The sequence below is a fragment of the Sinohyriopsis cumingii genome, chromosome 2 (genome assembly GCF_028554795.1).
Source record: "Sinohyriopsis cumingii isolate HCF-2022 chromosome 2, ASM2855479v2, whole genome shotgun sequence".
Classification (NCBI taxonomy): Eukaryota; Metazoa; Mollusca; class Bivalvia; order Unionida; family Unionidae; genus Sinohyriopsis; species Sinohyriopsis cumingii.
In genome coordinates this window covers 20,616,918-20,629,906 of record NC_142962.1, presented here as the reverse complement: position 1 = coordinate 20,629,906, position 12,989 = coordinate 20,616,918, and the positions used below count along the sequence as shown (strand labels likewise).

Sequence of the window (12,989 nt, the reverse complement as noted above, 5' to 3'; positions counted from 1 at the left end):
AAAGCTTTCTTATCAATGGGTGGAGGTGTGGAAAATTGTATCAGTCGACATTCGTATGAGCGTTCAGGTTAATATAATGATCCTGCATTGTATGATGGTCTGGGTTCGGGTTCGTGTGGACGTGCGCAAATTCGTTTTCTGAGTCTTTCCATACATTTTCAGCAATTCGTTGCCTTCGTAAACGTTTCCATCTTCAACTCTTTTAAGCATTCTGTTATACTAATTAAACAGCAGGTCAGTGACTTGTTAAAGTCCATACGTCTTTATATTCGATGTTTTTTCTCTCTTTCAAATCGTAGTTTTTCCGTTTGGAGGATATCTCAAGAGCGACCAATAAAGGATTTTTAAAGATCCACTGACGACCTGGTTCATCGACATTTTGCAGATCAGTTTTCTGCGTTGACAGGTACACGGGCGGTGGTGGAAGATTTTCAGTTTCCGCTCTGATGTTAACGACATGATGTTGCTTATATGGCATTGTCTTATCCATGAAGGTCCACGCTCCCATATAAATCTCATCCATGACTTGAACGCAATCAACCCGACACTCAGAGAATTGCCAGACGGATTATCAAAGGAGGTATGCTTCATACAAGATTGCACGTGTAGGTAAAGCATACTGACATAAGAAACACGGATAAAATCTACTAGTCCCCGCGATTACTTGAAAGGTAAAACCGGGTTTTGAAAAGTTAGTAAATGTGGCAAATATCAGTTATGGGGCCGCTCGAGAGTGGTTAGTTAAACGACCATTGTGGCAAATTAACCTACCTGCATCAAGGAAAATTTCATGTGGATGGTTTGATATGAGTATTCCCAAAGAAGTTCATCAAGTTGATATTTTGTTTCTCTACATGTTCTGGTACACAGACGCACATACAAGTACGTGATAACTATTGTAGATATTGCCAGTAGAAACAAAAAAAGATAATATTTTATTGTGATCACGATCAGTTGAGGTATTTCTTAATTCACTCGAGGCCACGGCGAAACGCATCAGAAAATAGCTCCCCCACGGATATAATCATGATGCGTGATAACATTCGCGAGTTAAGCTCCACAAACCAAAAAGTACACGATCACTTTCACACTACTGGCATATATAGAGGAGTCGCGCACGGCGCATGGAATCTACTGCGAATTACCCAAATAAAACAAAACTCCATGTGGTACTGCATAACCTGTGTGGGTATGATGGTCACCTCGTCATAAAAAGAATCACCGTGGCATCAACGGTGTCAGTAGGCGTAATCTCTAACAACGTTGAAAAAGCTTGCAGTTTTCAATTTCTACCGATCGAGGCATTATATTCCTCGTCTCCCGGAGGTATTTCCACCAACAACTATGAACATGCAAACAAAGTCTGGTCCACATTAAAATGTGAAAACATGGGGGGCTATCATGATCTGCATTTGAAAATAGATGTGTTTTGCTCATAGATGTCCTTGAGAGCTTCGTGATACGACAATGCGTGTGTAAAAGCTCGATCCCACGCACTACTTTTCGGAACCTGAACTAGCTTGGGACACACTTCAGTCAAAAACGAAAGTAGAACTGGAGCTTCTCACCGACATCGATCAACACATTTTTACTGAGCGTGGAATTCGTGGTGGTTTATAAGTGCCGAGACACCACTGCACTAGGGATAACAACCCAAATGTGGAAGAATATAAACCCACCAGTTGCATTATGTATTTTGATACAACAATTTGTATGGTTGGGCAATGATACAGCCCAAGCCTCTTGACGGATTTCAATGGATCGATCCAGAAAATGTAAACATAAACAAATAAATTTAAAAAAACGATAGTGATATCGGGTACTTCTTTAATTTAAAGTTGACCTGGAGTAAACAGACGCGCTTAACAAGCTAATAACCATCATCTGATAGCACTGAAAGCACTCTCGGTGCCCCATGATTGGCTATCCCCACATCAGTGTATGCCAATGGACGATTCTGGAAGCAAGAACACATAATGCACCAAGCTAGTACCAACCTGAGAACTAAAAACAGCTACATAGTTCACATACGTAGTTTGCAATTATATCTGCAAGTGGGAATGCGTGTGTCACGATACCACTCGCGAATAATGCCTTGTTTGTCAACACTTTTGAGAATCTTCAGAAACATTGGTAACTAAGTTTGCTCGTCTCATATGACAACAGTATAAAAAATGCACGGAACTGATTCATCTACTTATGTTGTATTTGAATGAACAGCCAATAATCCACTGGAACATTGCTTTTCATAGATAATGCACGGTAGATTCATTTTTCGGTACACTTAAGAATGTCTTACAGGGTTCTGGCATTATAGAGCGCTGCAGCTTTTCACTTATTCTTCTGCTGTAAAAGTTATATTTATCAAGGAGCTATTGGGAACTATATGCATGCATGCAACATCTGCATTTAAATTTCTTAGCCTCGAACATATGACGGTATATCTTTGGCTGAAAACTTTTTTAATCCACGCGTAATGTTATGTATCGACTCTTGACTGTGTAACAATAGTATTAGGACAGACTTTTTTTTAGTAAAATTAATTAGATTTAAATTTTCTCTAAATGGTGTTAAAAGCAACTTTTCGTTAAATTATATTCAAAGTAATTTTCCACTGAACTATATTGAGATTAATTTCTGTATTACAACTATATAATATTTTAATAAAGATTGCGCTCTTATGAAAAAAAAGGCAAAACTCTCTTGTACTATACATTTCTCTTGTAAAGTCAGAAAAAATTACATTCGGTACGTTGTGGAGGTTGCGTGACTAACGAATTCCAAAAATTCCTCCCGAATGAGTAAGCAATCTGATGTGGTAAAATTTTCTGATGAGTAGTCAACAGTCAATTTCTGTGAGAAGAGACGGGAGCCTCGTTCTGATTCGAGACGAACGAACGCACAAAAACTAACCGTGTGTCCAGATTTGGCCATAGGTTCAAAATTGCGTATAGAGAGCAGCCTGTGCAAAATCAGAATCGTTTGTCGAGAAATCAGGAGATTCTGTCTTTCTTTTCTTACGGCGATTCCCGTACCTTCGCTTGCCATATTTCCCCCAAGATGTAGCCTATCTACACCGTCATGAGTGACACATCTTTTAAGAGAGCCCAAACTTCTTCTTCTTCTTCTTCTCTCTCTCTCTCTCCTTCTGGTCATGGAGAACAGCATTGCTAAGAGCATATGAGAAATCATTCTCATAAACAAAGCAAATCAATACTAATCTGCCTGCAAGTGTATAGTAATTGTCGAATAGGCTGCATGCCTTTATTCCAAACAAATACATTAATAGTGACTCCTAGTATTAAGTCTCTCAAACTTACTGATATCAGTAATTTATACAGGGAATTCAGTCTTGTCAAACCTATGTTCACTCAGGTGTTGTTTGTATTTTCGAGGCTGGTCCTGTTTATCACTCATGGAATGCAACTTAGACAAGAGCACCCATTCGTGGAATGCAATGCAGACAAGGGCATCCATTCATTGAATGCAACACAGACAATTGCACCCATTCAATGAATGCAATGCAGACAAGAGCACCCATTCATGGAATGCAACGCAGATAAGAGCACCCATTCGTGGAATGCAATGCAGACAAGAGCACCCATTCGTGGAATGCAACGCAGACAAGATCACCCATTCGCAGAATGCAATGCAGACAAGAGCACCCATTCGTGGATTGCAGCGCATTCAAGCATTGATTGTCAGCAATTTCTTTATTCTACAATGATTATGCCTTGTTGTGGAATAGGTGGTGGTATTAATGGGGAAATATACACCTGAATTTCTGTGCATCTTTCTACAGTCCATCCTGATCCTACTTTTGTGAATACATGTATTTCCAATGTCTCAAGAATTCTTGCAAAAGCTTTGCCTATTTCATCATTAAAGATCTCAATGTCTTTATGATTGAGGATCAAAAAAGCATTACTATTAATATTAAATGCATCATCATTGTCATGGTTAAGTGGCATAAGCAAATACACATAGAGAATAATTTCCCCCTTAAACACGGAGGTACCTGTGAGCTGTAATATCAATACGATTCTTGGATTTGTTGTTGGAAATAGTTCACCGTGTCTTTACCTAGCTTGTACTGCCAGATCTTGTAAATCACCACAACATTTATGTAAATCGAACTTGTAAATGTCAAACTTCTGCAGTAGCATCAGTAGCAATGGTATGAACAATATAGCGATGACATTCTTGTTCAACACCAACTATCTCTTCTATTTCAGCCCACTTTGCTAGTGCAGGAATATTGATTTAAAACTACTGCTATTTCATGAATTTGTTTCAAAGTCAACCGTGGTGCCTCTGGAGAAAAGTCCTATCATTACAACATATTGTCAGTTTTTTCATACTGCTTGGTATTTGTATCCTCAACTCTCGTGAGAATTGCCTTAGTTGAGTCATAGTTCACATGCTTTTACCATTCAACAATTTGAGTAGTTTTCACACTGGCAAAATAATAAATCTGCTGACTCTTGTACAAAGACAAGTAATGCATGGGAGTTTTTTTTTATTGAGTTCTGGGGTTTCTCCTATTCCTCATTGAAATCTCCTGCCTATGCAAAATTATTAGTTACAATTAATTTTTTTCCCCACTTTTTCACAGTTTTGGTTCTAGTTTAGTATATTTATGGTAATACTGACTTTGATCAAGTGACTGTGAAATAAACGGGGAAAAATTATGTACTCCAGGTGAAAAAATTATTTGCTGAATTTTACTCAACTTGTTGCTTTTTGCTTTTTTTGTTACTTCATTTAAGACCATAGAGTTGAAACAAGCAACAGAAATATCACATGTAATTCAGTAATGGTTGGAAATGGGAATTTCAGTGGATGCAATCAAGTTCAAAGGTACTCGAATATGCATTCTGCTCCTCCTGTGAAGCTGATGTTAAAGTATGTTATGGTAGCAATAATGACATCACTCATTATGCAGAAACCCCGATCTCATGAAAGGCATATTAACTGTGACAGCAAATATGCCATCTCTGAAATCAGTGTTTGTGGAATGTACATGTGCCAAGACACCATACTGGTCAACTTTAAACCCAAACATAATCTCCTGTTTCTGGAGGCCAATCATTTTTCAAATCTAGTCCAAATAATGTTCCCCGACACATAAATCACATAAAGGTTCTCAGGCAAACAAAGACAAAACTAAACACATATTAACTAATTTATTGTTCCTAAGAAATCATGATCTCAATAATAATAATAATAATAATAATAATAATAATAATTTATTATATAAACTCAATAATGAGTGACAATCTGCAGAAAATGACAAGTGATCATAATTTTTAGGCAAAATATGCATTCAACACTGCTATGAAGGAATGCATTGCAAAACTGATATAAACACTGCTGACCTATTATGTAACTTCCTTCAAATTACATCTCCTCCCTCTGTACCTCCTAATGGACAGGCTATTACGCATGTCAACAGTTGTACATATTTTGGACTATATTTTAAATCTAATCAGTCAGATGATGAACATATGATGAGACATTATAGACTTTTTGTGTACTCGAAGAAACTTCAATGTAAATTTAGATTATTCAAATCTTTTTGCTACATAATGTATTATCTCCACTATGGACAAACTTTAGTGAATTCATGCAAATAAATCTAGTTATTGGTTATAATAATAGTATTCTTTTTCTATTAAATCTTCGAAGATGGAACAGTGCCTCTACCATGTTTGCAAAATATAATGTACTCAGCTTTTTGAAGTAATGAGGAAGTATGTTCCCAATGATAACAAGAATACCTAATAGTAAAAACTGTATCTTGAAATCTTTGTGGAACTGATTTTCATTCTCGGATTATAGATACATGGAACAAATTATTATTTAAATGTTTTACATAATTTTATTGTTAACAATGCTGGAAACATACTGTAGTGTAGATGTGTCTGCATATTTGAATATATGATACCTATGATCTTATATGTTTAAAATACTTTTATATTTTATACTTTAATTTAGATGTATGGACAATGCAGCCTGAAATAAAGAATTCTTATCTTTAAACCTTTGTAAACATGAGTATAAACCAGACTAAAGTACATGCCACTATCTGCAAGTGTAATCCATAATGTCTGGAATGAAAGGAGTTTTTCTCTTCGTCTGTAAATGCTAATTAAGTGATGATCATTTTGATTTGATTGTCATTATCAAAGAGTGGTGATAGTGATGATAATGATAACAACAAAGGTGTATGCAAACTATGCTTAAAGTTACAAAGGTGTGATGGCATAATGTATGTATTTGGGCTTCATACTAGGAATCTTACTGACATTAAAACAACATTAGACCCAGACAGTACCAATCCTGAGCAGTTCTGGCAATCAGTCAGCAATCTGAAACTACCCATAGGCAGGAAATTATTTAAACTTCTCAGTGGACTCAGTAGAGTTGTATTGACCTTGCCACATTTCAATGCAAACACTAAATAGGACAATTTGCATTCTGAGGAAATTCTGGCTGACTCTGAAACCTGGATCCAGTAACAGTGCATCACCTCCTAAGTGTTAAGATCAATGATAATGAGAGCTGCCACCAATATAATCCAGCAATGATCCCCTAAGAAATAATAAAAATGCTTGTGGTACACATAAGATGAGTCTGAATGACAACATGTTACTGTAAAAGGACTGATTTGATGAGATGATGTGCATATTTTAATATCAAACAAATATAAATTTGCTCAATTATTTTTTTTCTTCCCATTTACATGCTAAAAAATCAGGTGGATGAAAATCCTCCTTCTTTTGAGGTCAAAACTCCTGACCAAACTTTGGAAATCTTCTGATCTGACCTGCCTTGACCTGTCTTTTCTGTCACATATAAGGAAACATACAATCTTGCTTTGAGATAATCTGCATGCCAAAATAAACCATTTCTTGGTTAAGTCTATTTCCCTTTGAGAAATGAATGGCAAATGAAAAATATAATTTAGTACATCCTTATATAAGAGTCTATCCTGCTCTACTGGCAAATAATACAGACAGCTAACATAAAACCGATATACAAATATATATCAGTCTGCAAGCATGTCTGCACTGATAAATGGAAACTACACAAATGTTCAAAGATTTTCTCTGAAATACAATTCCAATATTTGTTTTCATTACTACCCTCATGCCCAAAGACTGTAATAATTTCCAATAATAGCTGTCATGTGTGTGTGATTTGGATTTTTAATGCAGCTTTAAAAATATTTCAATCATATCGCTATGATGTCTACAGTGTGGCAGTTTATAGTGATGTCTAGCACTGAGTCATGTGGCATCATGTCCCATCCAGTCACATTATCCTGACACCAGGCCGACCAGTCCTAACACTAACCTCTTAATGCTGAGTGCCAAGCAAGGCAGCTGCTAGTACTATTTTTTATAAGTCTTTGGCATGACTCAGTTGGAATTCAAACCCATGACCTCCCACATCCAAGGTAGATGCTTTAACCACTTAGGCAATTAGAGCGGTCATACTAGGATTGAAGCAAATCAGGACAAAAGCCATTGCCTGATGTCACACACTTTTGGTTTCTGAGTGGTAGGAAACATGAAGGGTTTCAATGACCAAAATCAAGATCCCCAAATCAAATCAGATGGGCATGGATCATTTTGTCATTTGCATAAATAATGTGGGAGTTATGGTATCATTTGCACAGAAAACATATGAGTTGATGGACAAAATGAATCACAGTGGTATCATTTGCATAGATAATGTGTGAGTTGGGCAGGAATCATTTTGTCATTTGCATAAATAACGTGTGAGTTGGGCAGGAATCATTTTGTCATTTGCATAAAGAACATGTGAGTTGTATCATATGCACTGATAACTTGTGAGTTGATTGTACAAATGAATTATTTTGTTGTATCACTTGCATAGATAACATGTGTTGATGGACAAGATGAATTATTTAGTAGTATCATTTGCATAGATAACATGCAAGTTCTATCATCTGCATAGATAACGTATGTGTTGATGGACAAGATGAATTATTTAGTAGTATCATTTGCATAGATAACATGCAAGTTCTATCATCTGCATAGATAACGTATGTGTTGATGGACAAGATGAATTATTTAGTAGTATCATTTGCATAGATAACATGCAAGTTCTATCATCTGCATAGATAACGTATGTGTTGATGGACAAGATGAATTATTAAGTAGTATCATTTGCATTGATGATGAGTTAATGGACAAGATAAATCATTTATATGTGCATTTGCACAGATAATGTGTGAGTTTCTGACAAGATTTGGATTTTGTGTGATTTGTATTTTTTCAAATGTGCTTTAACAATTTTAGTCACATCATTACAATGTTTGCAGTGTGGTTGTTTATAGTGATGTCAAGCCACAAACATGAAGCATTTGCATAGAAAATGTGAGTTGCTAGACAAGATGAATCATTTATGAATTCATTTGCATACATAATGATCGAGTTGCTGACAGGATTAATCGTTTTGTACTTACATTTGCAAAGATAATGTGTGAGTTGCTGGACATGATGATTTATTTATAGATGCATTTGCATTGATAATGCAAGTTACCAACAAGATGAATCATTTTGTAGATGTATCTTCATACATAATGAATCATTTATAGATGCATTTGCATACATGATGTCTGAGTTGTTGGACAAATGGAAACTAAACATGTATATATGGGCAGTCTTTCGGTAAGACAAGAATTCTCTATTACAGACTACATAGTCAATACATCTAAATTAAAATACAGATATAAAGTAAAAACACTGTAAACATAAAAGAACATATATATCATACGTACAAGTATACAGATACATCTAAAGAATTAACTGCACCCTGCATTGTTAAGAACAAAATTAAGTGGCACATTTAAAGAGTAATTTGTTCCATCTGCTAATAATATGAGAATTTATATGAATGTCATAATTCCAAAGAGATTTCAATATACAGTTCTTACTATTAGATATTCTTGTCATCATTGAGAATACATATTTTCTCATTACTTCATCAAAGCTGAATACATTATAATTTACAAACTTGTTGGAGGCACTGTTCCATCTAGGAAGACCTAATAGAAAATGAAGACTATTATTATAACCAATAACTAGTTTTCTTTTCATACATTCACTAAAGTTTGTCCACAAAGGAACACAATACATAGTGCACAATAAGATATGAAAAATCTAATTTTGATATTCAATGAACAATTCTTAAATTTACATGGAAGCATGTTTGTTTGAGTACACAAATATTGGTAATGTCTCATCATATCTTCATTATCTGACCGATTTGATTTCGAAATATGACCCAAATACATATAACTGTTGACATAAGTAAGAGCCTTGCCATTAAGATGTACAGGGGGAGGAGATGGTAATTTGAAAGAACTTGGCTGAAAGACCATGCATACTGATTTTTAATAATTTCCTCAAACCTGTGATAGAAGGACTTGTCAATGACATATCATCAGTAAAACTAAAATTGTTAAGAAAAAACACATTTGGTGGCAGACGTCTATATATAGATTAAAAAACAAAGGTGAAAGAATACCCCCCTGTCTCACCCCATTGGTTACATGGAAAGCGCTAGATATTACACTTCCCCATCGCACATAATACAACTGTTTGCCATACCAGTTAACTAAAATATGAACTATGTAGACAGGTATTATAATATCAATCAACTTTTTAAAGAGTGTCCAATGATTGATCCTATCAAATACCTTACTAGCATCTAAAAAGCAGGCAAACACTGGGCTGCCATGTTCTACATAATAGCTGACAGTTTCCTTAAAGGCATATAGGCATAAATCTGTTGAATGCTGCTTTATAAAACCAAACTGATTATCAGAGATTGTGACTTCACATCTTTGCAATATGATGCATTCAAATATTTTGGAAATAATAGTCATAGGAGCTATAGGTCTGTAGTTATTTCTGTCCACCAGGTTACCAAGTTTGCTTTTTAGTAACGGTATAATTGTAACTTTTGTGAAATCATCTGGTACAAAGTGATGCACAAACATACAATTAAATAAAATCATCAATAGCACATGAAGTCTAGTATTTGAAAATGTAAAATGTTCCACAAATAATAAATCTGATCTTGGACATTTACTACCTTTTTGTCTTGTTGTTGTACTTTGGATCTCAGATAATGTGATTACCTCAATACAAGCAGATGGGGTATTCAATGCTGAAAGCACATGCTTCTTATTCAATTAATTTTTAACACCATTGTGTATGTCTTCGAAATGATTATTCTGACCATGGTTCCCATCAATGCAATATTGGTAGTTTATTAGAAGTTGTTGTAATATTTTGTTTAACTTGCTTCCAGAATTCACTCTGGTCAACATTTTCAAAATTTTGTGCTAGCAGGTCTGCTCTTTAATGTACAACAAATCTGAATCTTTATCACTTTAACACTGACCTCCAATTTTCAGTTAATGTTTACAATATACTGTTAATTTCTGTCATTCAAATAAGTTTCATATCAAAAGATGAAAAATTAAAAATTTAATCCAAGTAGTTATGCTGATGAGGATGAAAACCATATCCTGTTGCTCTCAATGGGTCCATTTATTACATATCAGTCGCTTCCCTACAAATTGGTCCATTCCCAACAAAGGGGTCCATCTATTACAAAATGGGTACATTCCTTACTTCTTTAATTTGATTGGCTCTGTCTTACACTACTAAAGCAATTGGGCCCCAAGTGGAAGAGTGGTCTAAAACGCTCACAGTTCCGGATCACTGCCATCTCGCTTCTGTCTGTGTGGGTTCAAGTCTCCGGCTCGGCTAATGTGGGTATGTGAGAAAGCTTGCCAGTAGCTTCTCTTGGGTCAGTGGTTCTTCCTGGGGTTTTCCAGGGTTCTTCCTCCACCAGTTATACTGGCTGTCATGTATAGCCTATCTTGTGCTGAAAAATAGCGTTAAACCCTACAACAACAACAATTAAAGCAAGGATGACAAAGAATATATGAACTTGAGCAAAATGTTACAGAAAATTGTAAATCATAGCAGAGAAAAAAGATTTTTTAAAACTACTTTCATAAGTTTAACACAGAGAATTTCTCATGCGTCTACAAAACTGTAGGTTGTCGGGTCTTGAAATCCATGACATCAAGCTGGCATTTGCTAGTTACAATTCTGATATGCCAGTAAATTTCTAGCTGAAAAAATTTTTTAACTAGAAGTTCCTTGCTTAGATTACTTTGTACTGAAAATATGAACGATGCAGCTTGACATTGAAAATAGTTTTATTTTTGCTTGTTGAAGATATTACTATTAAAATGCTTCCAGTGCTGAAAAAGTTAATTCTGAGTCCTGGTAGTGATTATTTTATCACTGTATTAAAAAGTAATTCTACCAAAGGATTGTTCAGCTTCTTTTTTTCTAACTTTAAACCATTCAGTACTATTTGTATAATCAATTTTTTTAACACCTGTCTTGCTGACTGTCATCATAAGCCTCCTGACCGCTCCACCAGTTCTTCAGACATTTGTCTTCACCTATATAAATAACCATCAATATATAAATATTTCACTGTTAATAAACCTTTTGGAATGTGTGAACTGTTAGAAAAACTTAAGTGTGGCAGTATTTATCTTTATTTTTCCATACACGGCTATCAGTTTTGTACTACCAACAAATGGAAAGATCTTTTTGTACAAAATCACTTAAATCTGGTCTTTTGTTACTAATGTTATCATTGCAGTGTAGAGAGCTTATGCTAACAGCTAATTTTACAGCGGGTAATTAATGTGTATCTTCATTTTCTAATATATCAAAATGACAGACATGACTCACACCAGCACATAAAAAAGACCAGGCCAAAGGTTTCAACAAGCAAATATCAGGCTGTCAAGATTGTAGACTGTTTTCTTGCCATCAACAACTGCACACACATAAGCTTGAACTTGACTGTTGTCTGCAAGTTTCCTTATGCCATGTTGTTTTGCAGAAATAAAGCATTCGGAGATAAATAATTGGCAAATAGTCACCTTCAAGTGCATTGTATCACAGTCATATTACAAACTTTAATACAAAGATTTGCAGGTGATAGTGAGGTAAATTCTGTTGTCTGTCAGCTCAAAATGAAAATACAACCCTGTCATCACAAGTGGCTGGATGACAGATGGAAGGCAAGGAAAACCTGTATGTCTGATAACATTATAGATCTATCTGATCCATTTTTCATCAAGTTATTCCTTCATAACTTGTTAACTTCCATATCTCTCTTAGTATTTGTTGTTCAGGCCACATAAACACTTCATCTCGTCCTGGTTTCCATCCTCTCTCATGTTGCAATCTGCTCTGGTAAATAAATCTCAAGGGCCAAATATTTATCTCTGTAAACAAAAAACAAGTGCCTGTTAGTGCTACTGTTCTACGCATTGTTTAATAAACATGAAGGAATAAAGAGAACTGATAAGTAATGACAGTCTTTAGGCCTGAAGGTTGTAGTTAGTATTCAATTACAAATTATATATATATATATATATATATATATATATATATATATATATATATATATATATATATATATATATATTGTTGTTGTTCTAGGATTTAACGCCATTTTTCAGCTCAAGATAGGCTATACATGGCGGCCAGCATAACTGGTGGAGGAAGAACACTGGAATACCCAGGAAAGAACCGCCGACCCACGAGAAGCTACTGGCAGGCTTTCCAACGTACCCACGCTAGCCAAGCCTTGGACTCGAACCTATATATATATATATATATATATATATATATATATATATATATATATATATATATATATAAAAATATATATATATTTCTCGAACCTATATATATATATATATATATATATATATATATATATATATATATATATATATATATATATATATATATATATATATATATATATATATAGATAGATAGATAGATAGATAGTACATCTATTGTTGATAGGAAATGTTGGTCTCAATACAATGTATGGAAAAT

At 34.9% G+C, this 12,989-nt stretch overlaps 1 protein-coding gene across 1 annotated transcript in view; it reads right to left on the bottom strand.

The window, feature by feature from the left end:
* Positions 1-5,172: 5,172 nt before the first annotated feature.
* LOC149804431 (dimethyladenosine transferase 2, mitochondrial-like) overlaps positions 5,173-12,989 on the bottom strand; it is an 80,342-nt gene continuing 72,525 nt past the window's right edge. Inside the window, exon 12 of the mRNA XM_089940258.1 lies at positions 5,173-12,364. The gene's annotated coding sequence lies outside the window, so the exon portion shown is untranslated. The remainder of the gene's footprint in view (positions 12,365-12,989) is intronic.